Consider the following 26,939-nt stretch of genomic DNA (forward strand, 5'->3'; position numbering starts at 1 on the left):
ATAATTGCCTTGATTTGGGAGCAGTCATTGAATGGAAAGAGGTTTGCTCCTGCAGATTTCCTGTACGGAGGATGCAACAGGCTCCTCTAAGGGCTGGTTGAACAGCCTTTGCTTTCCCCCACAGAATTCTGAGATCTGAGGCTCTTTAAGGGAGACCAATGGTGTCCAATAGGCTTCTCAGGAAGCTCATCAAACTATGGACTTCTTCACACATTGTTCTCCATGTGACCAAGGATCAGCAAGGCTGTGCTTCCAGTTCCAGCCACAATGTCAGGCAACTTTGACCAGTTCCAACCCTGACATCTGTGGAGGTGGGAAATAGATCTGACCCACGTGTGAGTAATTAACAAACAATTCGCCTGGGTGCCTAGATTCAAAACATGGGACTTTGCGTACTCTCCAGCAGGAGAGAGCCCCCAGTAGATAAAAGCACTCTCAGAGTTAACCGGCAGCATAGTGTTGAATATAAGTTGTTAAACACTTTTGCATATCCCATTTAGTCTGCCTTAAAATGTTTGCCTTCTCTCTCCACCCCATTAGCAATGAACAGATTACACACTGATAGCTAAGTTTGAAATGATTTACTTACTAAACCCAAAGGTCTGGTTCATGTGTTACTCCATGTAGCAGCGAGGAGAACACAGGTGCAAAATACACAATATAGCTTCAAACATGTGGTCTGAACTCAAAATTCAGACATGTCTGTTCTGGATTACATGGTGAGAAAAGAGTAAGGAAAAGGAATAGAATCAGCTTCACTTCCTCCCTTGTGGAAAGGTGAGGATATGACCTAGCTGAGTCTAGAAACAGAACTCTGTGGTCTTAACTCTTTTGTGCACTAACTAGCAGTCATGCATAGTCTCATTTGACTGCAATTTCCCACAACATCAACACACTAGGCATAGAAGTGGAAAATCCATGTCAGTTGACCTAGCTTGGGCTGATGGAAGTTACATTAGGAAGACAATAAGTTGGGGAAAGCTGGCATATGCAGTTAGATATATGTGTATTTAGGCTTTCTTGGGAGCTAGGACCTTGATCATGCAGGTTTCTAGCTTCTGGGAAAGCCTGTGCTCATAGAGATCTATGCCCATTGCCTCTCTTCCTGCAGATATCCCTATGGATGCTGAGGGCTAGCTAGGAGAAGCCATGCAACTTTAGAGAACAGCCATACTCCCCTGAGATTATGTGGAGCCACTTTCACATGCACTATATGACTTCTGAGCTTTTCCTTCCAGAATTCTTTGCAAGAGCCTATGGATTACCTGAAATAAAACAGGTATACAGTATGTAGTGTGGATCTGTGTTTCTTTAGACTTTTTCAGCTAGCCATCCCACCTTCAAAGCCTACTCTTCCTTCCAAGCCAGCCAACCCATCAACAGCCACACAGAATCCACACAGTCAGGTGAACATACAGAATTCCCTTGCAACACCCCTCCTGTTTTACTCTTGCAGTTCTAAACACGAACCCAAAGCCCCAAACCGCCCAAAGGAGACAAGCCCAGCTGGAGACAAAGAAAGAATGGACAGCTTGATTCCTTACGCTGCAATAAAATAAAAAGGGGTCCAAAAAACAAAACACATAAACAAATGCAAATAAACACAAGAAATATATGTATTTCTAACTCATTAAAACAAATCAACAAATAATATATCATGATTGTTTCCAGTGGTGCTGTCAACTCACTATGGGTGCCCTCGCTGAAATAGTTGCTGCTGCGAACTTAATATGTTTCTATGGTAGGCTGAAGTTCATGGAACAAAGACTCCATATGCACAATACACAGGAGGCAAGGAATTATGCCCATTCTGTGGATCTTATAAGGATCCTCTTTCAAAGCCCTGGAATTTTGGTTAAATAAAGGCATAATAGGGCAGATTAATTAAAAAAATAAATAGGGCAGATTAATTGAAGAGGGGAAAGGAGGAGTTTAACGGAGAGTGCAGAGTTATGGTATCCAGAGTTATGGTATTGTTACAAAAGCCCAGTGCCTGCCCCCCCCTGCCAAGCAGTGGCAACAGCGCATGGGGTCACAGGCCCACATATAGGGTCTGTGTCCCTTTGGAGAATTTGCAGAGATTGTCGTGCTTTAAGAAATATGGTTTATTTGCTTATATACACCTTCAGTCTGCATGGAGGGAGTCCAGATTTTACAGCATGGCTCAAAGCTTTGCAGGCAACCTTTCCTTCTCTCCCGCTAGGATGCATCTCATCCTTTGTTTTGTTTTTCCCCCTTCTTCCTCCTGCCCAGAAGCCCCTGCCTCAAACCCCCCTTTTCCGGTCCCCTCAAACACACAGTTACCCCAGCGACCCTTGTGACATCGGATTCCCCAGGCCAAAGGATCCTTCTATGGCCCCTCAATACTTTTTTGTAGTGCTCCTCTTTTGTAACGCTGGTTTGCATAAGCCAGCCCAGGAATTCCCACCCAGCTTGCATTCTCCCTTCATACCACAAATAACCAAAAGCCTAGCATTTATTAATTTCTAGGTTTATCCTGGCCATAACAATATTTAAGCACACTCATTAGGAAAGCAGCAGCAGAGGAGGATGACATGCCCCCCCCCCCCAATACACTGATGTTTCCCATCAGGATGGCAAATCCTGGTTTTCCAGCTAAGATTTAGAAGAAAAGAAAAGTCTGGCTGCCTACCTGAAGTAGAGGGGAGGGGCACTATTCAGGACTGAAGGAGCATCTCCACCCCCATCGTTTTGCCCGGACACTGAGGTCCAGCTCCAAGTACCTTCTGGCGGTTTCCTGCAAAAGAGAAGTTACAGAGAACCAGGCAGAGGGCCTTCTTGGTAGTGGCACCCACCCTGTGGAACATCCTCCCATCAGATGTCAAAGAAATAAACAATTACATCACTTTCTGAAGACACCTGGAGTCAACTCTGTATCAGGGAGTTTTAAATGTTGGACGTCTCACTGTGTTTTTATATTATGTTGGAAGCCGCTCGGAGTGGCTGGGGCAACCCAATCAGATGGGCAGGGTACAAGAAGTATTATTACTGTTGCTGTTGTCTTTGACTTGATGGCACGTAGAGCTGCCACGCAAACTGTGAAGTGGAAACCAGTCTCACGCCCCAGATGGAGAGAATCTGTCATGGCTTCTCTTTAAACTTTACATCTTTTTTCACCTTCTCTTTTTTTTTTTTAAATAATTTTTTATTAAAGGTTTTTATAACAATAACAAACATATAACAAATACATAAACAGACAAAAACAAAAACAAAACAAAAAACATGTACCATTTCATATCTTAATTTCTTATACCTTTCTTCCCCGACTTCCTCATGCCTCCCTTTTCTGTATTCCAAATTCTTATCAATTACTCAGCAAATCTTCCCTTATTTTAATTTAAATTTAATCTAATCTTCCTTATTCTCCTTGTCTTAACCCTTGCTAATAGTAACCGTTTACTTTCCAGTCCAACATCATTCTAACTTACATTAATTTTGTAATATTTCTTTAAATAGTCCTTGAACTTTTTCCATTCTTCTTGCGCTGCTTCTCTTCCCTGGTTTCGGATTCTGCTCGTCATTTCTGCCAGGCCCATGTAGTCTATCACCTTCATCTGCCATTCTTCCAGTGTGGGTAGTTCTTGTGTCTTCCAGTACTTCGCAATAAGCATTCTAGCTGCTGTTGTAGCATACATAAAGAAAGTTATATCCATCTTTAACACCCCCTGTCCGACAATACCCAAGAGAAAGGCCTCTGGTTTCTTTTTTTTCACCTTCTCTATGTCTTTCTTTTATGCCCTGGTGAATTCTTTCTTTTCTTTTCCGTGTACCATCTTTGGGGAACCCTCCCCCCCCCCCGCATATACACACAATTACCTTCCCCATTTCTCTCGCCGCCTTTCAGGTTCATTGACAGAGAGCCACATTTCACATCCTCAGAGCCCTTTATGACCATCGTTAAATTAAAGCAGGTCAGGAACCTTAAAAGATGCTGGCTTGGAAGTTAACTCCATCCGAATCAATAGGACTCACTTCAGAGTAAATAAATATGTGGACGGTGGGAACATTAAAGTGAAATGAACCGCTGTTCCTCTAGCCAAAACCTAGTGTGTGGAACAGAGCTCGCCCTTCTCCAGAAATGCACTTCGCCCCTCCTGTGGTTCCCTACAGGCACCGCTTTGAGCATTTTTAATGAGAGAGCCATAAATAAATGTATGGCTGAATATAATGAAGGACCCTGAGCTAAGACGCAGGCAGAGAAGGAAGACCGAAAACAGATAAGCCTGACGTATACAGCAGCCAGCTCCCACAGCATGCATTGCTATGACCCAGGCTGGGCATTCTGGGAAATAATTGAAGGTCTTGAAGGACAGGGAATAAGGTTGTTCTTCTAGCAGGAAGCAGCACCGGCCTGAGGGCAAAAGAAAGTGGAAGGTGATGTACAGCTCTTGCATTCACCGCCTGCTAGATTCTTTTTGACACAGGGGGAATGTCACTGCCCCAAAGTGGTATCTGCTCCTGTCACTATCAGCATTCAGCAGGTGAAACTGTGTAGGCGATGGAGCTCAGCCGAGACGCCCAAGGAGAGAGAGAGAGAGAGAGAGAGAGAGAGAGAGAGAGAGAGAGGGAGAGAGATGGTGGAGGACTAAGAAAGATCCCCAAAGGGAGGCCCGGAAATCACATTCACGAAAGGGCTGGAATGTGGGGAGAATTGAACAAGGAACGCAGAATGACACAGTCACTGCAACTCGGCCAATTATAAAGTTTTTCCTTTAAAAAACACAAGAAAACAGTGCAGCTGGATCCTCCGTCTCAGCAGCAGTTTCTGCAAGAAAGCCAGGTACTGGCAGCACTCATTCACAGTTTAAACAACACATGGCTTTTAAAAACAGGGAAACAAAATGGTTTTAGCCAAACGGCGATGTTCAAGAGAATAAATGCAAAGAATTAGTGAGCTGGAAGACACTTATTATCTTTCAAAATGTACTTGCCAATCTACCCTTAAAAAAAAATAACACCCTCAAAATAACACCAGATTCAGCCGCCAGCCTGGTCATCTTCTGTACATGGAATGGGGCAGAAATCTTGTCTTTCACCTTCGGCAGCAAAATGTATTTTGCTGCTGGTCGTGCTCCAGAGTGGAGTATAGATTTGGAACCCAGGATTCTGCATCTTTTATCATGAATGATGCTTGTCACACTTTTATGGTGGTCTTTATGGTGCTGTTTTTAGTACTGTAGATAGAATCACAGAACTGTAGAGCTGAAAGAGATCTGAGGGACATCTAGTCCAACTCCCTGCGAGGTAGAAAAGATTTGCCCATCATGGAGCTCGAACCCAGAACTCTGTGATTTAGCGTCTCATGCTCTACTGAGCTATTTTGGGGTCTGTTTCTGTTTACCCCTTGTGCTTTGACATTTTGAAAGTCACCCTGAGAATTTTAAATCCCTGCATTTTGTTTGTTTGTTTGTTTAAATGAGCCTTTAGGCCGGTACCAGCTGAGTGGCAAGGTGGGGAGGATTTTACAATTCTAAAAGACAATTTTACAAAGTCTAGAAGACCACACCTTTTTTTCTAAAAAACAAAACAAAACAAAATTGTAAACAGCACTCTTTGTGGATTTGGGTTCCTGGGTGTGGAGAGGCGTGGGAAGGGAAAGAAAAAGATCAAATGTTGAACTATTTAGAGTGGAATCGCTAGAGATGATGATACAACCTCTGCTATTTCCAGGTCAGATATAGGTAGGTAGCCGTGTTGGTCTGCCATAGTTGAAACAAAATAAAAAAACCCTTCCAGTAGCACCTTAAAGGTAAAGGTAAAGGGACCTTGACCGTTAGGTCCAGTCGCAGACGACTCTGGTCCAGTCGTGAGACGACTCATCTCACTTTATTGGCCGAGGGAGCCGGTGTTTGTCTGCAGACAGCTTCCGGGTCATGTGGCCAGCATGACTAAGCCTCTTCTGGAGAACCAGAGCAGCACACGGAAATGCCGTTTACCTTCCCGCCGGAGTGGTACCTATTTATCTACTTGCACTTTGTGCTTTCGAACTGCTAGGTTGGCAGGAGCAGAGACCGAGCAATGGGAGCTCACTCCGTCGTGAGGATTCAAACCCCCAACCTTCTGATCGGCAAGCCCTAGGCTCTGTGGTTTAACCACATGCACACGAAAGCTCATTCCAATAGCAAACTTAGTTGGTCTCTAAGGTGCTACTGGAAGGATTTTTAAAATTTTATTTCTAGGTCAGTGACTGAAGGATGTCAGAAGCTCTGGGGCAGAGTGGGGGGCAAGCCCATAGCTGTCAACTTTCCCCTTTTTTAAAGGGAAATTCCTTTATTCTGAATAGGATTCCTCGCAAGAAAAGGGCAGAGTTGACAGCTATGGGCAAGCCATTCTTAGTGGGCTTCTAGACCTGGAAGAGCAGGTATCTGAGACTTCTAGATTAATTTCAACACACCACCACCCCATACTTGTGGATTGGATTTCTTCTCCTATTTTTGCAGCTCTTCACTTCTGCAGCCAACAAGGAAGGAGAACAAAAGCGGGTGGGGTGGGGGGGTTATGAGAGAGTGAACGCCCGTGGCGTTTGCAACAAAACAGCGGCGGCAGATCAAGACTGCTGCTCTTGGTAGGTCAGGTAAGGTAGCAGCGTCAGAAATGCACTTTCTGCCACCCCACAGAATTCTCCTTCAGCCCCTTTATTCCAGCTAAACATTATGCCAGCCCACTTGAAACTGAGCAGATGTCCTCTGCTCACAAGCTGGCAACTCATCAACCTTGGGAAGGGCACTGACCTAATTTCCTCTTGTGGATGCAAAGCACTTGAGGCTGTCGCTCTAGTCACGCACAGCAGGGGCCTCAAGTCCTGGATCGGGAAATGTCAGACAAAGGAAGCTGTTCCGGACAGCCAGCAACACTGTGTGTCTGTATGCATGCAGCGCTGGGGAACCTACAGTCCAGGTGAACCCACTGACTACGCCTGTTTTTTCACTGTTAGAGCCACTCAGAAGGCAGCTGCCTATTTTGCCATTGAGGATTGTCATGCTAGACTGGGAGCAAGGGAGGTGTCTTGGGGAAATGCTCCCCAGACTATTGGATATTCCATCTGCCCTGCACCAGTTTTTAGGTTTGCACATCCATCTTTTTATATTTGCATCCCAAAAGCATCCTATTGTGAGGGGTTTCTGCCCGACCTGGGGTCATAAGGCTGGAGATCACCTAGCTCGGAAACCCCAGAGGTCAGCGTCATTCCCAGGGAGAGCCAAACCATCTTGAATGCTTGGCAGAGGTGCCTCATAAATGTCTCTCACCTCAGCTTGAAGCTGACAGCGTTGCTTGTGGTTGGACATATCCAAAATCTTCAGACTTGAGCAGATCTGGAAGTCACACATGGAACTAAGTATGCTATTTAAAGGCATTCCAAAAAATATCCTTTTGGCATAAGGGAGGAAAATAGCCTTTTTTCTACTTTATGAACTTTCTAGACCAGGTGTGGGGAACCTTTGGCCTTGCAGATGTTGCTGAACTACAACTCCCATCATCCCTTGTCATTGGCCATGGTTGCTGAGGATGATGGGATTTGTAGTTCAGCAATATCCAGGGGGGGGGGAGGTTCGCCACACCTGACCTAGGTCTAGATGGCCTTTGACAGCTCCTCCAAGGATATCCTGACGCAGAAACAAGCCTTTCCTATTGAGCCAGTTTCCCAAATTTGATATTTTTAGAATTTGTGATCCCCGTTTCAAAGCCTGAGACTGTCACAATGAATACACATATGGCATTGCCGAGGCACAGTGACGATGCCGTCACTGTTTCCCTTTTTGCAGAACCTTAACTTTGCTTCTTTTTCTTCCTCACTGCGGCAACCTGCACCTATAAATACCACTGAACACATTGCATCTGACAGCTCATATGGCAATCTGAAATACCCCTTTCCTTCTCCATCACCCGTCAGAGCAGCTTATTCAGCTGCACAAAATACACTCTCTCTGTGTCATTCAGGTATAGAAAAGGGGCCAAGGAGCAGCGGAGACTAGAGATGCCCATGGATGGGGCAATGGTACTGTTTTATATTATTTATTCTATAAATGTGGGCAAGTGGGGGGGGGGGGTCAAACACTAAATGCTATCTGGGTATTCTTCCTTCTGTAACTTTCCAGTGGCTTGACTTCAACACCAAAGGTGCACTCTCCCATTGTCTCCCTAGACAGAAAAATGACAACAACAGTATACACAAAGAAAGATAATAGTCTATCTCAATAGAAGACAACATACCCACCAACATTTCTCAGATGAAAATAGGGACATCCCATTCCATAATGATAATTTTTACTATTTGTACCCCACACATCTTACTGAGTTGCCCCAGCCACTCTGGGCAGCTTCCAACATATATAAAAACGTAATAAAACATTAAACATTAAAAAAAAAGCTTCCCTATACTGGATTGCCTTCAGAAGGGTTGGGGGGTCGGATAACGCAATACCCTCCAAGATTTCTCCAATGAAAATAGGGACATCCTAAGGAAAAGTGGACATTACGGAATCAAATCAGAAACCAGGACGGCTTCTCTAAATCAGGGATGTCCCTGGAAAATAGGGACACTTGGAGGGTCTGAGAAAACAGACAACGGAAATGCAAAACAATAACGTTTGATAACATTTGCTGGTCAAAAACAGAACTATATAGCACAAAGAGAACCAAGAATTACAAATTAAGAGTCAGAGTACAGGAAATAAACATTTATATTTCTAAGCGGCATTTAAAAGGGTACCACAATTTGACCACAAATTACCTGAGGGAGAGCATTCCCAAGGGCTGAAGCTATCACTCAGAAGGCCTCCTTCCACATTGTCACCAAGTAACAACCTGCTGGTTGTGCAATGAGCGGCAGGCTCCCTTCAGACTGGTTTGGTCCATATTTTGAATGCAGTGGGGGTGAATGGTACCATCAGAAAACTGACAGGGATTGGTCAGTTTCCTCAGTATGGGGAGCCTATGTTCTTCCACATGGAGATATCTCAAAATGCTCCTTCCAGTTGAAGAAGAGGAAGATCCTGGTGAAGAATTGAGGGCAGTTAGGATATCAGATGCTTTTGAATTATGGTGCTGGAGGAGACTCTTGAGAGTCCCATGGACTGCAAGAAGATCAAACCTATCCATTCTTAAGGAAATCAGCCCTGAGTGCTCACTGGAAGGACAGATCCTGAAGCTGAGGCTCCAATATTTTGGCCACCTCATGAGAAGAGAAGACTCCCTGGAAAAGACCCTGATGTTGGGAAAGATGGAGCACACAAGGAGAAGGGGATGACAGAGGACGAGATGGTTGGACAGTGTTCTCGAAGCTACCAGCATGAGTTTGACCAAACTGCGGGAGGCAGTGGGAGACAGGAGTGCCTGGAATGCTCTGGTCCATGGGGTCATGAAGAGTCGGACACGACTAAACGACTAAACGACTAAACAACAACACAAGGATATCAGAAAATAAAGAAGACTTGGATAATGAAAGAAAAGTGGGAAGAAAACAGCTGGGAAAGATAGAAGGCTGACCTACCCACTTATCTCATGGTTGGTAAGCACATCCCTATCGGATGTGTATTGTCTGTCAGGGAAATAAAGCTTTGGGAGTAATAAAATCAAGCAAACCTGTAGGAATGGTATCACAGCTTATGTATAAAAGAACATAAGCAATATTTTGGGTTGCTGGCTTCAACACCCAGATGGCAAAGACGTCAGCACTACTCTACGCCAAGTCTATTATCTGGTTTGTCTCTCTTCTATAAGTACTCAAAATCATTTTTAAAATTTCCTTTTTGATTTCTGCTAAGTTGGCGGAAATTGTTCTGAATGAAAAGAGGCCCTTTAAAAAAAACACACCACAACGCTCTTACTTGCAGGAAATTATTGCCAATGAATAAATTCCTTTCACAATGCATTATTCTATTGCCACAGCTCATTGCAGGAGCCTTTTTCAATGAAGTTATGATCTTCAAAGATATGACAGGCTAGAAATAAACCAGACAGTTTAACCGGCGTCTGGGAGAGGATTTATTTACAGGGCTTTGAATCAAGGGGCAGCAATTTAGCCAACTGTTGCTGGTCACTGAGAGCAAAGCTCACTCAAGAGATGTGCATTATTATCCAGGTGTGCCTGCGACTGCGTGTTTATTTGTAATTTCAGAAGTAGTTCAATACAGCAAAGAGAAGCTGGTATGCAAAATACAGCCAGAATCCATAGATACAGAAAATACAATGGGTTGCATTTAGGAATGTGGGAGAAATATGATACCATTTGCACTGAAAGGTGGACGTACATAATTCTCACCTTCCCAAACTACAGGAAAACCCAAAATACAGCAATCATTTGAAATTCACACAGCTCTGAATTTTGCAATGCAATTTTCCAGCCAAGGAATGTGTACAAAGTGTGCATATAAATGCATTATCAGCGAAAATAATATACAAAAATGTGTTATATTAGGGGAAATTGCATATAAAAATGTGTATAGTAAGTGAAATGCTGATGAAATTTGGGGACGAGTCCTTAAAAGGTGATGTGGAAATGCGGAGAACTGGAAAAATGAGAAACTGAGAGAGCTGAAATGCTCAGATTTCATCCCTAGGGTATCCAGTGTAGCACTATGTGAATGCTCCTCAGTGCACTCTATTTGCACAATGGAATTTTGGGGAGAGGAAAGAGGGGTGGTCCCATTGAGCAAGTGGAACCTTGCACTGATGGGCCACAGTAGTTGAATAAAATTACTTCTTAACATGGAGCCTGGAAATCCAGTGTAATTTTTGGCAGGAGCGGAGGAAGGGGGTATGTGGTGAGTGCGGGCCGCCCCAGGTGTCACCACTGGGGGGGTGACAAAATGCCGGGTGGCACTCACCGTGGGGCCTGCAGCATGCCCAAGCCACACTTCTCTCCTGGGTCCGCCTGCTGCCTCCCCACTAGCTGTAGGGTGGATGAGTGGGAAGAGGCAGGCAGACTCTGGAGGCCCCGCGGTGCACCCTGCCCCAATGGGCGGCTCGCCCTGCCCCTGGGTGTGGCACCCTAGGCCATAGCTGTCAACGTTTTCCCTTTTTTAAGGGAAATTCCCTTATTCTGAATAGGATTCCTCGCAAGAAAAGGGAAAAGCTGACAGCTATGCCCTAGGCACCTGAGCGGCTTCCTCCGCCGCTGATTGTTTGTCTGGAGGGGGCTTGGGGTTAAAAATCCTGCTCAGTTAGGAAGTCCATTAGACAACTTCGGGTCAGTCTTGGGCCTTTCTCACAGGATTGTTGTGAGGATATGATACCATAAGAATCATGCATCTTAATCCTGGCAAACTGCCCTTCGTGTAATTCAGAACTCAGTAGCTGCCGACACCCCTGGAAAACAGAACACAAAAGGTTCTTGGTTTTTTAAAAAAAAGATTTCAAAATTGACTCAGTGTTGGCCATTTAACTGCTCCCTGAAATTCCATACATTTTTGTTAAAGTCCTGGATACTGATAAGAAGTCCCCAAAAAATGTCCCCAAATTTGGTGGTTGTTTTTCATCTCCAGGGAGTGGTTGCAAAGTCCAAGCAACTTTCAGAGCCTGGAGAGGAAGCATGTATCAGTTAAATGCAGCATTTGCATTTAAATACTGAGATGCCTGGGAGGAAAGTTTTTAGGCTTGTTTTCTTAACAAGGTCAAAAAAAAATAGAGGCCGTAGGAGAGCTTTGAGAGAGTAAATACTGTGTTTGTATAAACACAGTAGCTGAATTTGGGCCGGGAAGTTTTCCGGTGCTTGGTTAAACAAGATGAGAGATTGTGCTGTTTCCTCTAAACTCTAGAGATTGCCCACAGTTCCCTGGAGCCTTAAAAAAATCACAATTTGAGGGAGCTTCCTCAGCTCCATTTGAGATGTCCAATGGGGCCAAGTCTTAAAAACAATGATGAATTAAAACCACATTTTGTGCCAAATCTCATCTTATATTTTGAGGTATAGAAGAATTAAGCAGAGCAATAATGTCTGCATCAGAATACACATGAGCATGAAGATCCGAGCAGTTTCTTACTCTGAACAAGGTTTTTAGAGGAAGTCTATGTCAAAAATGACAATCTTTTGGGGATTTGAGTTGCGCATATACACTCTTCACAGGTGTACCTCAATTTGTGACCACACACAAACACTGATAATGGCCTCAAACTAGGACCATCCACTCAGAACACCCCATGGCCCTGCAATTTGCTGGATGTAGAGTAAATGTTCATGTTTACACATAAACAGAACTAGCCCTCCCATGAGGCGGGGTGAAGAGGCTGCCTCAGACAGCAGAAGAGCAAAAAGTGGTACCCTGCCCTGCCCCACCTCTTCCTCCACAGGCAGAACACGGACTCTCATTGGGAGTGTTCCAGCACATGGCATTATCGTCCATCCTCCCTGCTCCTGGGGTGGAGAAGATGAACCTCAAGGCCTAGCAGAATGCTGCCCCTCTCGCTGAGATCGGGGAGAGGGAGGCATAGATTTTTGTTATGTGTGAACATGCCCCCATGGAACTTCCCAAGTAGGAGCAGGGCATGTTGTGTTTCCCAGTTCTTATGCTGCGTTTGAGGAGGGACAGCTGCCCTCAGGTAGGTTTTCCATGCCGGTTTAAATGGTGAATATGGATTATTTGAATCTGAGGCCCCACTCGGTGCTCGTATGAGGAAACGGTTGAACCTGAAGGTTTGCTCTGGGATGGTTCAGCAACTCACAATATATTGCTAATGGAAGCAATAAGCACACCATGTGAAGATGTGGCAGCTGCATTTTTGGGTGATCTTATGGCATGTGAAAATAACTAAGGGACACGGGTGGTGCTGTGGGTTAAACCACAGAGCCTAGGACTTGCCGATCAGAAGGTTGGCGGTTCGAATCGCTGCGACGGGGTGAGCTCCTGTTGCTCGGTCCCTGCTCCTGCCAACCTAGCAGTTCAAAAGCACATCAAGTGCAGGTAGATAAATAGGTACTGCTCTGGCGGGAAGGTAAACGGCGTTTCCATGCGCTGCTCTGGTTCGCCAGAAGAGGCTTAGTCATGCTGGCCACATGACCCGGAAGCTGTATGCTGGCTCCCTCGGCCAATAAAGCGAGATGAGCGTCGCAACCCCAGAGTCGGTCACGACTGGACCTAATGGTCAGGGGTCCCTTTACCTTTACGGCATGTGATAATAACTTGAACCGGGCCTTCCCGACAGAGAACGAGGTGGCCAGGCAGTTTCAACCAACAGGCTATAACAAAGTTGGTGTTAAATGTCTTGGTTCGTTGTGGGTTTCAACCACCTGCATTTTCCCACTAACAACTAGGGGCAGCCAATAGAGCAGCAGTGAGGAAACACAGCATGTCATGGCATGAGGACGCAAGCAATTTCTTACAGACAACAGAGATGGCTAAGGGGTAGAATGTGGTAGGGTATTTTTTGGTAGCAACCACAGGTTTAGCATAACGTTCTGGTTTGGCCTGCAAGTAGTAAAGTTCATTATTAATAATATTTCCGCTCCTTTCCCCCTCCATCATGTCATGAGTCTTTGAAGCCTCTGCTGTTCATCACTACCAGAATGGGGTGCGTGGGGAGAGAACAGCCCTCAGGTGGCCCAGTGCCAGGGCAACATGAACAAAACAGGAAAACCACAAATATGTCTGCAAAGGTTTTTACTGGTTTCCAGAACCAGGAAACTTGGTGTCTGCTTTAACAATGCTGTTTGTGCAGGACTAATAAATGGGTGCTTCTACTTGGCTAATGGTGAATGTCTTTGGAGATATTTCAGGAGCTTTTGAGCTAAACTCAGGCCTCCAATTTAGAAGGACAGCTGAGAGACCGTATACCCCTCCCCCCAGTTGCCTGACTGAGAGAAATGTATATTAATGGGCTCAAGTTGTGTAGTCAATAATTGATATTTTCGCTGCCCTGGCATGCAATGTGTAAAAATCCTTCATCAACTAATGATCCCATGGAGTTGAGTGTGACTTCTCAGAAAAAAAGCCCTCGTGAACCTTCTAAAAAACACATGTGATAGGGAGTTTTTGTTTAGTGAAGCTGGTGAACATTACCCATAATAGAAAGCTTTAAATCAAAATCAGTCAAGTCTATCATTCTGTTCCCAATAATGACAGCCAGTCAGCGAGGGCAAAGTGAGGTCTAGTCCTGCTGAGTTTCTCAACCCCCTGAAATCCCCAAAGCCATGAGGTCCAGTCTTTCCCCTGCCCCCCGCAATAACACCAGCACATTTTCAGTGACTGAGAGGCTTCTGTCCAGCTTCTCTGCTTAGCCAGTCATAAAAATCGCTAGCAATAGATCCCACGCACACCGAGCAACTGTCTCGCATAGGAAGGGCAGAAATATTCTTGTCCTTTTCATCTGCTTTGCTCTCCCTTTCTCTCTCTGAAGCCCTGCCTCCAGGCACAAAGCTTAAGCTGGGAGTGGAGGATGGGCAGATCTGTCAATGCTCACCTTAAACCTTCATGTGGGTCTTCGCTCTTTTACATTTGCACACAATATTCTCTTCCTTAGCAGTACTATGTGTGTGTGCTTCAGATTGGATTAACAGTCGATCCTCTTCCAAGGGGAGTCTGGGAACTGGATTATTGTAACTTGCTCTACGTGGGGCTGCCCTTGAGACTGACCCAGAAACTCCAGCAGGTGCAGAATGCTGCAGTGAGACTCCTTACGGGGTCCTTGCTGCGAGATCACATTCATCCGGTGCTATACCAGCTGCACTGGCTCCCGGTGGAGTACAGGATCAGGTTTAAGGTGCTGGTTTTAACCTTTAAAGCCCTATATGGCCTAGGACCCTCGTACCTACGGGACTGCCTCTCCTGGTATGTCCCACAGAGGAACTTACGATCTTCAAACAAAAACATCTTGAAGGTCCCAGGCCACAGAGAGGTTAGGCTGGCCTCAACCAGAGCCAGGGCTTTCTCGGCCGCGGCTCCAATCTGGTGGAACGCTCTGTCACAAGAGACTAGGGCCCTGCGGGACTTGACATCTTTCCGCAGGGCCTGCAAGACAGAGCTGTTCCACCAAGCCTTTGGCCAGGGCACAGCCTGACTTCCTCCTATGGCAATCTTCACAGAACTCTAGCCCAATGGTTGCCATCAATTTGATTTGAATTAATTTTATAATGAAATGATTTTAGAATTTTGTATTGTTTTATTGTTGTTAGCCGCCCTGAGCCCGGCTTCAGCTGGGGAGGGCGGGATATTAAAAATTATTTATTTATTTATTTAACTGTAGCACTGTGAGGGGAATAGGGGTCTCCTAGCAACAATCAGTGACCGTTGCAAACTATAGCTCCCGGGATTATTTGGGGGAAAACCATGCTATGACGCTGCTTTAAATGTATAATGCAGACATATGTAGCTGTCCTTGCCGCTTCTAGTTTGGTCCTTAATCTCATCATATGGAGCTGTCAATGGCTGGGTCTTGATAAAGCGATGCATTGATTGCCTCCGGCTTCATGTTTTGACTTAGAGCTGGCATGCTATAAATACTGCAGAGGTCATCACTGCGGCTAATTAAAACCAGGAGACATTCATTCTTTGCATAGTGATGATGAGGCACTTAAGGAATCCTCACTCCGAGAAACTACTTCCTTTCTGAAATGGCCCAGCCAAAGGAGACACACGTGAAAACTATGCATCCGCTAGGATTGAGAGCTTTGGTTGTTCTTTAGAAATTCTATTTCAGGTCTCCAACAGAGTGCAACAAGTCGTAACAAGCCTGGATGGAGGTTACATTTGTTTGGTCTTGCAGCCTTGGGCTTACTTTAATAAAAATGGATGCCTCTGCAGAACCAATAAATCTTGAGTAGTCTTGCTAGGGAAAAAAACACAGAGAGTGGCTTATAAAAACAAGCTAGGAAATGGCACACAATGGTTAGCAAGTAAAAAAGAACGTATGTGTTATATGTAAAACATTCTTTTTAACAGGAGGCATCAAGGCTGATAAATTTAAGGTCTAGATTCTGGGTGTCTTCATACTGCTCTGACCACTGGCTGGCAGAATAAAAGCTAGCAGGTAAGGTTAGCTAAGCCCATGGAAGGGATTCCTTGAGGTGTCAGTAGGAGACTAATTGGCTTGCAGAGAGCCCAGAAGCAAGAGAATCCATTCTCTGTCTCCCTCTTAGACACACACAAACAGAGAGCAAGAGAGGGAGACGGGGAGAGGGAGAACAATTACATCTGAGTGGAACTGGAGTCTACAGTCAAGTACTCTTATAATGTATGCCAGAGTGGAAAGTGGAGCAGAAGTATGAAAAGAAAATCCACAGAACAGAAAAGGGGGAAAGAAGCACCAATTCATTATCGAGCAAGTACAAGCCGAATTCACTTGCCACCACAATGCCTGGGTTTGAATGGAAAGATAGCAGAGGTGTCAGCTTTTGTGCAGGAAGAACACGGCTCACCAGAACTGGTTCAAGTGTTGCATGCAGCTGTGGAGATGCACATTTTAAAGTTCACATGAGCAGGGATGGGAAAGTGATGGACCACCCCTCCCTTCACTTTTGTCCATTGGCCATTCTGGCTGGGACTGTCAGGAGATGGAGACTAACAGCCTCTGGAGGGGGGGCATGGGGTCTTCATCCCTATTCAAAAGTCTAGAGATGGACAAGTTTGGAAAGATGGTAAAGGTAAAGGGACCCCTGACCATTAGTTCCAGTCGTGGCCGACTCTGGGGTTGCGGCGCTCATCTTGCTTTATTGGCTGAGGGAGCCAGCGTACAGCTTCCAGTTCATGTGGCCAGCATGACTAAGCCGCTTCTGGCGAACCAGAGCAGCGCACAGAAACACCGTTTACCTTCCTGCCAGAGCGGTACCTATTTATCTACTTGCACTTTGACGTGCTTTCGAACTGCTAGGTTGGCAGGAGCAGGGACCGAGCAACGGGAGCTCACCCATTGCGGGGATTCGAACCGCCGACGTTCTGATCAGCAAGTCTTAGGCTCTGTGGTATAACCCACAGCGCCACCCGCGTCCCAATCTTGGAAAGTAGGGCAGTATTTGTGGGGGACAGCTCAGGCTTTTTCTGGATGGTCCACTCAAAAATGAAATAGTCCTTCTCCCATTCCAAATGCCTCCTCCCCCGCCAGTGCTCCAATATCACTCACTAGCCTCCGCTGAATCTGGCTGGGTTTCGCCAAAATTGAAGATTGCTTTTGATTTTCGCACAGCTGAGTTGTGTGGTCGTAACCCCATGGATTTCACGCTATTAAGGATTCTCACCAAATGCCACGTGGGGCTCAACGTTATCAGAAGACCATTTCTGATGCTCCAAACGTGGATGGGACTCCATCTTTAAATATCACATATATTTGGAAATACAGAACAAGGCAAGGGATTGAGTGAAAAAGAGCTGTGGGTTGGTGGCAGAGCCTACAACCTGACTCCATGGCTACAACATCAGTCTCATTTCCATTTGTGGTTGTGTTTCCTTTTCCTTTCCCTGCTCCCTTTAACATCTTGCGGTTGCAGATGATGTGGTAGGGATGCACCTCCCTCCAGCTGAGTCACTGCTACATACCAGTGAAGGTGTAAAGATAAAGAAGGTACTTTCTACCACATGTGGTGGACATGTAAAATAGTAAAAGACTTCTGGAAATTGATATATAACGAATTGAAAAAATGTTTAAGGTAACTTTTATCAAAAAAACCAGAAGCCTTTTTACTAGGGTTAGCAGGAGATGAAATACCAAAAGAATTAAAAAGACTATTTATGTACATGACAACAGTCGCAAGAATGCTACTTGCCCAGAAGTGGAAGGAAGAAAAAGTCCCAAAGAGTGGATAACCAAGATGATGGACTATGCCGAAATGGCAAAGATGACCGTGAGGATCAGACACCAAGGTGACAAGAAATTCAATCAAGAGTGGAAAAGGTTTATAGAATATCTTAAAAACCACTGTGTATACTTAAAAACGTTAGCAGGATTATTGTAACACGTATAATGTAATATTAGTTAAAGGAAAGGAAAGAGTGACAAAATGAACTAGAAAATGCAATTAGATGCAAAGAAATAGGGGGAAATTTGGAAACCAGGGGTGGGGTGGGGTGGAGTCCAAGGGATTTAAGTAATCCCAGGAGTGAAAAATTTGAAAAGGTTGTGAATGTATAAAAATTGTGTTTAAAAATGAAAATAAAATATTAAAAGGGGGGGGGGAGAAAATGGTGATGGGTTAGGCAGCATGGTCAGTGTGGAGCCAATCCTGCACTCTTGCTGGCTTTTTTGCACTGTGGTGACCCCACCACTGCCTTGCTCATCTCCCTCTCCACCCCAGCATGCAGCAGGAATTCAGCCAAAGGGAGAGCAGGTGAGTGGTGGCACACCATCTGCTGCTGACAGCCTGATGAAGAGTTCTGGGGAGCCTGAAGGCTTGCTGCATTTTGGGGACATCCTTCTTGATGCTAATAAAGATAATGTCCAACAATAAGCTAATGATTCATGCGGTCACTTTGTATTTAGCTGTAACAAGCATTTGATTGATTTACAATTAAGTTCTCCTTCTTATTGCTGTTAAGGGAGTTATATATGTTTGCACTTTTCTGTTTTCATGGTTTTTCAGGATTTTTATTGTATGTTTTGTGAGTTCAGTACTGGGGGAAATGGGTGAAACCTTATGGGAAGAGAAAGCAGGTGCAGGGACAGCAAACCCACAAGCACGCATGGTGCTGCACTGCCATATTGGCAGAAAAGGTGGGATTCTCTTGCATTCTGCATTTTGGTCCCTTTTCCTGGTTGCAAAGCGCCTCATCACAACTCTCTCCTGGCCAAACCATCTAGACACAACCTTATATGACCTCATCATCTTTGCTATCTGTTATGTAGACATTTGGCATTAAACTGCATAGCTCGGGATTTCTAAGGCTCTGGGGAGGGTGGGGAAAAACCACACAAAGGAAAGGTGATCAATAAAAATCTAGAGTAGCTATGGAAAGATCTTATTAGCGTGTTCTATTGGGAAATCACAGTCCTACTTGAGCTATTCCTAGAAGACCAAGGGGCAGCTCACAGAGATATTCTATGGATATTATTTGCCCCATATTCCAGTGACGTTTGTCTCGTATTCAACAGAAACTGACAAGTAAGGTATAGTTGCTGAGTTCCTATACATTTTTTGCCTTGTCAGAAAGAGTTGCTGCATAAACAGCTTCAGCTGAAGAGGTCAGGTCACTGGTTAACCATAGAAGGAGGGCAAGTATGAACAACCACTAACACCTGGAAACAATAAAACATGCAAGCTATTCTAGAAATCCATTCAGTGGTGAGGTAAGAGTTCCCAGTCCCTAGGATACGACCACTGCGACATAGTCTTCGGACTTGCTAGAAGACCTTGGAGGATATTAGAGAACATAAATGCTGTACATATTTTGTTGCTAGAAGAGCTGAACAACGTGCTCAGTGGCACACGCAGAGCTGCAGAGATGGTCACCAAAATACCGCAGAGAGCAAGAGGCGAGCTCAGTGGTGCCCATTGGGACTGGTGGGGTGGAAAGCAGGAAGACCCACAGTAGGTGGAGGCAGAACCAATGACAGGCAGTCAACTTATTTGAGTTATGTCCCCATCCTTCTCCCTGCTGAGTTCTACAAGGGGAAGAAGAAGAGTTTGGATTTGATATCCCGCTTTATCACTACCCGAAGGAGTCTCAAAGCGGCTAACATTCTCCTTTCCCTTCCTCCCCCACAACAAACACTGTGAGGTGAGTGAGGCTGAGAGACTTCAGAGAAGTGTGACTGGCCCAAGGTCACCCAGCAGCTGCATGTGGAGGAGCTAGGAAGCGAACCCGGTTCACCGGATTACGAGTCCACCGCTCTGAACCACTACACCACACTGGCTCTCTGAGACACTGAGACTGGATGTCAGGAGCGAGTCAGCAGTAAATCACACTGAGCAAGTTGGAGTTAACTATTTCTTAGCAAAAAGAAAAAAACAACAACAACGATCAACACAGGAGTGTCAGCCCTAATGGGCGCAGCAACTCACCTCTGGTAGGTGTTGCTCCCATGAAGCAGTTGCTGAGACTGAAGGTCCTCACCTCCCCACTACTACCTAAATCCCCTCCTCTTCAGGGTTTTCCCCAAGCATTCAGAGACTGTGACCATGCACCACCAACCTCTCCGCTGCCCTTTTTTTGCCTCTTCTGGCTCTGGGAGATCAGGGGGATCTTATATCAGCAGGAGGGGGAGTCACTCATGGCTCTTCACCAACCTGACTCATCTCTACCTCTTGGGTTTCCACCCTCCACCCACCTGCTTCAGCCTGAATCTGGACTTCTCTCTGCCAGCTCACCAAGCCCTGTGACCTCCTTGGCTTCTGACACCTCCTCTTCTTCCTCTGACTACTCATTGTTGTCCCACCACCATTCCCTGGGATCTGAACCTTCTTCCCTGCGTGGTTCCCCAGCTGGTTCCTCCCACCATTCTTCTGCATCCAACCAATCCATGACACTTGAGGGGGAGGAAACTGGCAGCCAGCGCCACCCACTGGACTGGGTGCAGGAAGGGAGGGAGGTGAGGGCAAACTTAAGCTGGTGGGGCAGAGCCTCATTCACACTAACCTCCACTGGGAGAGTGCTAGCAAAGAAGGGAAGTGAATGGATAGTCTTCCTCTCCCTCTCCCTCTTTCTCTAACTCCACCCTCCAGCTGCTTTTCTCTGCAACACAACACAGGAATGGGCTGTGGGAAGTGACAGAAGAAAAATGCCGTCAGGAAAAGGGTCAAGCACTCCCCCCACTACCACTTCCCCCCCTGAAAGTTATGCTTTTCCCTCAAACACTTTGCAGCTGTTCAGTGGCAGCCAGCAATCCCCATTCAATGGCCACTGCCAAAGCTCTCAGGTTTCTGCCAATTTGTGCTTCTACAAAAATGCATCCTCCGTCAGTTTTCACCCAGTTCCCAGAATTGCTATGTGCATTGTTGGAATGTGGGAAAGACATCAGCCATTAGAGATGATGCTCGAGGAATTCAACCTTTGGAAATCCCAGTATGAAGTGACCTATCAGCTTCTCTCGAACGAATGTGCCGATCGAAACTTACGAGACCTACTGGCTCTCTCGCTTCACACATCTACCAATGCAATTGTCAACTCAGAAAAGTAAATCAATCAAAATACATCTACCAGTGCATATTTGGATAGAAGATATACTTTGAAGCACATATTTAGAATATTTGTGTTTGTGTGGGTGTTTAAGAAAGTTAAAGTTTAAGAAAGGGATGCGGGTGATGCTGTGGTCTAAACCACTGAGCCTAGGACTTACCGATCGGAAAGTCGGCGGCTTGAATCCCCATGATGGGGTGAGCTCCCGTTGTTCGGTCCCAGCTCCTGCCCACCTAGCAGTTCGAAAGCACGTCAAAGTGCAAGTAGATAAATAGGTACCACTCCAGCGGGAAGGTAAACAGCATTTCTGTGCACTCCTCTGGTTCTCCAGAAGCGGCTTAGTCATGCTGGCCACATGACCTGGAAGCTGTCTGCAGACAAACATCAGCTCCCTCGACCTATAGAGCGAGATGAGCGCACAACCCCAGAGTCGTCCGTGACTGGACCTAATGGTCAGGGGTGGTTTTCTTTTTTGGACGGTGGAGGGAGGGTGTGGTGTGTCCCATCAGTGTAGTTCTGATGGTAATGCTCTGCCAGGGTGGGATGGGGTGGGAAAAATGGGAGTCACAGTACAGACACAGGCTTACTACTTCAGTCCAAACTGCACATTATATCAGGAGAGCCAGGAGTCCAGCTGTTTTCTCCCTCTGAGCAATTTGATTAGGAAAGCACTACAAGCAGGAATTTTACCCTTTCCTCTTCATTGCCCTAAAAAATCATAATAATCTATATATCCCTCTTCAAGCTAGTTGCATTAGAGAAGAAAACTGTACACAAACTATACAAGAGCTCCCATTGTAATCCCTAAGCAGCTAATAGGAGTGTGTGTGTGTGTGTGAAAGAAAGAAAAAGCTGATTTATTTTGGGACTGTGGCACAGGTGGGGGAAGCACCGACACCCGCAGCCACCAAGTCATTACCCCTGATCAACTGCTTCCCACGACAGCATTTCATAAAACAAGAAAACAAAAGCCCACACTTGGAGATTTAATCAAATCTCCCGGTGTAGCATGTAGGTCGGCCATGAGAAGTAGGTCAAAGTGTACCAAGTACATTAAGTTGCGCAAAGAAAAACAGATTAAGCCATGCTACTTAGTCTTAATGTTTCCCCCTCTCTTCCACCCTCCCCAAAAGCGATGGAAACTTATTTGGAAATGAAGTGTAATTCTGTTCAGTTTGCACTGAATGGATTCCCTTCCAAATGTTGGCCATTTAAAGCTTTGAAATGTATATCTCATCAGCTTGCGGCACATCTCAATGCCATAGATTCACTGATGGACAATGGGGTGCAAGTATAAATTCAATCCCTGCAATCCAGGGTTCAGGGACCTGTGGTGCAGCTCCCAACTCCCACCAGCCCCGGCAAGCATGCCTAAAGTTGATGGAAGTTGGATTCATCCAATAACACCTGGAGGATCACAGATTTCCCACCTCTGCTATGAACTGTGGACCAGAGAAGCCCATATCAGAATGCTATGACTTGTCTTTGATGTGCTAAAGTCAGAGAAGCACCATTAAGGCTTTTTAAAAAGGGGGGGGGGGAGAGAATTGTGTCTGGACTCAAGAACCTGGTCAGCAGCTGCAGACATCAGAACATCTAACCGTAAATTATGGTCTCTGCTCTCAACATTATACTTGGTAGCATCCAAAAGACTTCACCATTTTCTTGATAGATGCACCATTTATTTAATTAACTGCTGCCTTTGACTGCATAAACAGGAAGCTAAATAAAGAACCACACAAGTAGTTTTTCATTCAGCAGCTCCCCATCAAATGCTTCACGGTAAACCAGACTTGAAAACGAGAGGAGTTCCAAAACCTGCATGTGATACAGTATTTTGACTCTTCTTTGAAGTAAAAAAAATATATATATCTTCCAGGACATGCACAAGCTATGGGCACAAGTGGCTCACAAAGACTTGCATTTATTAAAGTGAAAGCTCCTATGCTCCCTAACCAAGTGAAACCTCCCAGACATGGAAGATTAGGCATGGAAGAATATGAGATCTTTAAGGATTTCAAAGCATTTCTGAACACTCCACAGTTACAAGCCTGAACGTTATCTAGCTTATTATTTATCACTAATGTGACTGCTTGGTTACCTTGATTTCATAAAACAAGAGAATTATCTCTTTACATTTATGTCACAACATGCCGTGCCTGAAGCACATTCGATCGTCCCTTGTGTTGTGGCCATGAAATAAACAGTGCTGAAGTGTGTCAAAGTGAAGTAGTTTGACTATTGTGTAGAAGGAGAATCTCTTCTGATGGCACCCTGAGAAACCACCACAATTAAAAGAGAGTCGAGACCCACTCAGAGTTGTCTTTTCTGATTAAAATTGGACTTGCTCGATCCCATCAAATTGACTTGCTTCATTTCATTATCTGTATAAAATCAGTAATCTGGTTTCTAATTAATGGATTGATAAATCGAACTGAAATAAGTTTGCTGAGTTCCAGAACTTCATATGCTCCAACTGCGTTGTTTGCCTGTTTCAACATCAGGAATAGACAGTATCTATTTTCTGGAATCTATGTCTGGTTGTCCCCATTTGGCCTTTTGGGGAGATATTGTGGAATGGTGCTTTAAAACATCCTTATAGTGTGCAAAAAAGCACATGAGGTCCGTCCCCCCCATGGTTTTGGCCCTCTACCCCAGGGTCTTAGAAATAATAATAATAATAATAATAATAATAATAATAATGATAATTATTATTATTATTATTATTATTATTATTATTATTATTTTCTAATATCTCTCAGGTGAGGATAGGAACAGATGGATCAGCCTGCTTTCAGTCCACATCAGTTTCACATTCATAAACCTGTTCTAACCCGTTTCTGCATCAACCTGTGGATTTTAAAAGCCGCATGAAAATTTGTACCAAATTTTGGTGTATGTATCTCTGAAGCTCTTTGCAGATGCACAGTGGTGCCGTGTTGTGTTTTTTTGGTTTTTTTTAAGGAGACGGCTAATGCAAAATTCAGAGAAGTATTAAATCTGGAGGATCATTTCATTTTGACCTGCACATTATGACAGCAGGCGCAGATCTGGTCAGCTGGCATTAGAATTCACATACATTGAATTCCTCAGTTATCCCTAGGTGGGGTGCGGGAAAGTAGGGATGATGCAAAGTTTTGACTAGTTCATGTGAAAGTAAATATATGCGCACAATGTCAGGGCTAGGCTTCCTTTACATCATTCCACGCGCACACACACCTATGCGAGTAGTTGCTCCATGTTTTTCAACTGCAGCTAAATGGAACATTTGGGGCCAGTTTACACACACATCCTATTTGAGAAGGCATGCTGTTGCAGAGTTCCTTAAAACAGTGGGAAGAGTCTCGCAGGAAAGCACCCATGGTGTGACATTACGGACCCCCTTGTACACAATTTTCATCTTTAAAGCATTGGAGGTATGCAATATTTTAGGTGCTTTCCTTGAGATACTGAAGCAACTGCAAGATCAGTTACTGTTCAGCAAACACAAGTCCCTCTTTAGCATTTTTGCATCCCCAAATTTTGGCATTTTGCCCAAGCCAAAACAGCCTTCAGAAAATAAAAATTACACCTTTAACTTGTAGCATCCTGGATTAAAAAAATGCTCTTACAGGTTAAAAAAAAAAAGAACAAGAAAAAGAAAAAGAAAAAAGGCAGCAGTCTCAACCTGTTAATCAATGAAAACATTGATATAGTTATTAATTAAAACAAATCTGCTTTGTTACCAAGAAGCTCAATTCAACTGGAACTCTGCACATGCCCTGAGACTATGCATTTATTTTAGCTACACTCTGATCAAAGAACATGGTGCTAGTGTAAATGGTCAGAAGATGTCCAAGCTAAGTATCACTTATCTAGAGGAAGCTCAAGTGAAGTATTCAGAGAAAGTTCTAGTGATTTGTGCCAAATAGCGGCTGCTGCTCAGGGGAATTTCCCCACAAGAACTGATGTGCATAATGGCACATGCAAGCACCATCCTAATTAGCCCCTGTTGTATCCAGTGCAAGGAGACAGCCTTATCCGGCATCAATTAATGCTTGGACAGCAGCAATGAGGCATCCTCCAGCATCTTCCACTAGTCATTGGATCGAGTCTAAATTGGCATCTCCTGGGAAAGATCCCCACCTTTCCCTTCAAGGGACACCTCAGGCCAAAGACAGCCTGAGACTCCTCAGCCACTTTCCAACGAGAAAATCATATTGTGATGTTTAATGATAGCTCACTACCTGTTCTCTTTGTCGTGCTGCATATTCCTGGGTTGGACTGGATCAGGCATGTCCAACTGGTCGATCGCGATTGTGGGTCCTCCCTTGTGGATCCTGTGATCCAGATAGAAAAGGGGGAGGAGGAGGAGGAGGAGGAGGAGGAGGAGGAGGAGGAGGAAGAAGAAGAAGAAGAAGAAGAAGAAGAAGAAGAAGAAGAAGAAGAAGAAGAAGAAGAAGAAGACATGAGCCAACAGTGTGACGCAGCAGCTAAAAAAGCCAATGCAATTCTGGGCTGCATCAATAGGAGTATAGCATCTAGATCAAGGGAAGTAATAGTGCCACTGTATTCTGCTCTGGTCAGACCTCACCTGGAGTACTGTGTCCAGTTCTGGGCACCACAGTTCAAGAAGGACACTGACAAACTGGAACGTGTCCAGAGGAGGGCAACCAAAATGGTCAAAGGCCTGGAAACGATGCCTTATGAGGAACGGCTAAGGGAGCTGGGCATGTTTAGCCTGGAGAAGAGGAGGTTAAGGGGTGATATGATAGCCATGTTCAAATATATAAAAGGATGTCACATAGAGGAGGGAGAAAGGTTGTTTTCTGCTGCTCCAGAGAAGTGGACATGGAGCAATGGATCCAAACTACAAGAAAGAAGATTCCACCTAAACATTAGGAAGAACTTCCTGACAGTAAGAGCTGTTCGACAGTGGAATTTGCTGCCAAGGAGTGTGGTGGAGTCTCCTTCTTTGGAGGTCTTTAAGCAGAGGCTTGACAACCATATGTCAGGAGTGCTCTGATGGTGTTTCCTGCTTGGCAGGGGGTTGGACTCGATGGCCCTTGTGGTCTCTTCCAACTCTATGATTCGAAGAAGAAGAAGAAGAAGAAGAGGAGGAGGAGGAAGAAGAAGAACAACTTTGGTCACAGTCTCTTGGGAGTTGGACATGCATGGGCTACATGATCCTGTGGGTCCCTGCCAGCTCTTTATGTCCCCGCCCTGTCCTTTTTTGAGATTGTCCTTTTCTCTGAGATCTGAAACCCACCCAGAAGCCTGTCCCTTTAATGATGGGCATCTCTCAGTCCCCACAATGGTCCCCAAGGGCTGTGCATGTTTGTGGTTTGTGTATGCTTTGGCCAGAGCCACTTTTGTCCCGATTACTCTCCTGGCTGATATGCAGGCCCTGATCAAGGGAACATAGCACTCAGGCTTCAAAAAAACAAAACAAAACAAGCTCTTGCAAATATTCATACTAATATATAAAGGACCCCTGGACGGTTAAGTCCAGTCAAAGGTGACTATGGGGTTGCGGTGCTCATCTCGCTTTCAGGCCGAGAGAGACGGCGTTTTCCACAGACAGCTTTCTGAGTCATGTGGCCAGCATGACTAAACCGCTTCTGGCACAACGGGACACTGTGATGGAAACCAGAGCATATGGAAACGCCGTTTACCTTCCTGCTACAGCGTTATCTATTTATCTAGTTGCACTGGCGTGCTTTCGAACTGCTAGGTAGGCAGGAGCTGGGACACAGCAATGGGAGCTCACCCCGTCACACAGATTCAAACCGCCCATCTTCCGATCAGCAATCCCAAGAGGCTCAGCGGTTTAGACCACAGCGCCACCCATATCCCTATGTACTAATACAGTGGTACCTCAGGTTAAGAACTTAATTCGTTCCG

The 26,939-nt window shown here is 45.1% G+C and overlaps 2 long non-coding RNA genes across 2 annotated transcripts in view; both read right to left on the bottom strand.

The window, feature by feature from the left end:
- LOC310761326 overlaps positions 1-26,939 on the bottom strand; it is a 129,467-nt gene that overhangs the window by 10,798 nt on the left and 91,730 nt on the right. The gene's annotated exons all lie outside the window — the stretch shown is intronic.
- On the bottom strand, positions 19,241-25,375 carry LOC310761379. Its single transcript, XR_014547448.1, has 3 exons — positions 25,283-25,375; positions 20,517-20,635; positions 19,241-19,542 (listed from the first exon to the last, which is right to left on the bottom strand). It is a non-coding gene; the product is annotated as an uncharacterized lncRNA (long non-coding RNA).

The sequence above is a fragment of the Podarcis filfolensis genome (assembly GCF_964270895.1).
Source record: "Podarcis filfolensis genome assembly, chromosome: 4".
Lineage (NCBI taxonomy): Eukaryota > Metazoa > Chordata > Lepidosauria > Squamata > Lacertidae > Podarcis > Podarcis filfolensis.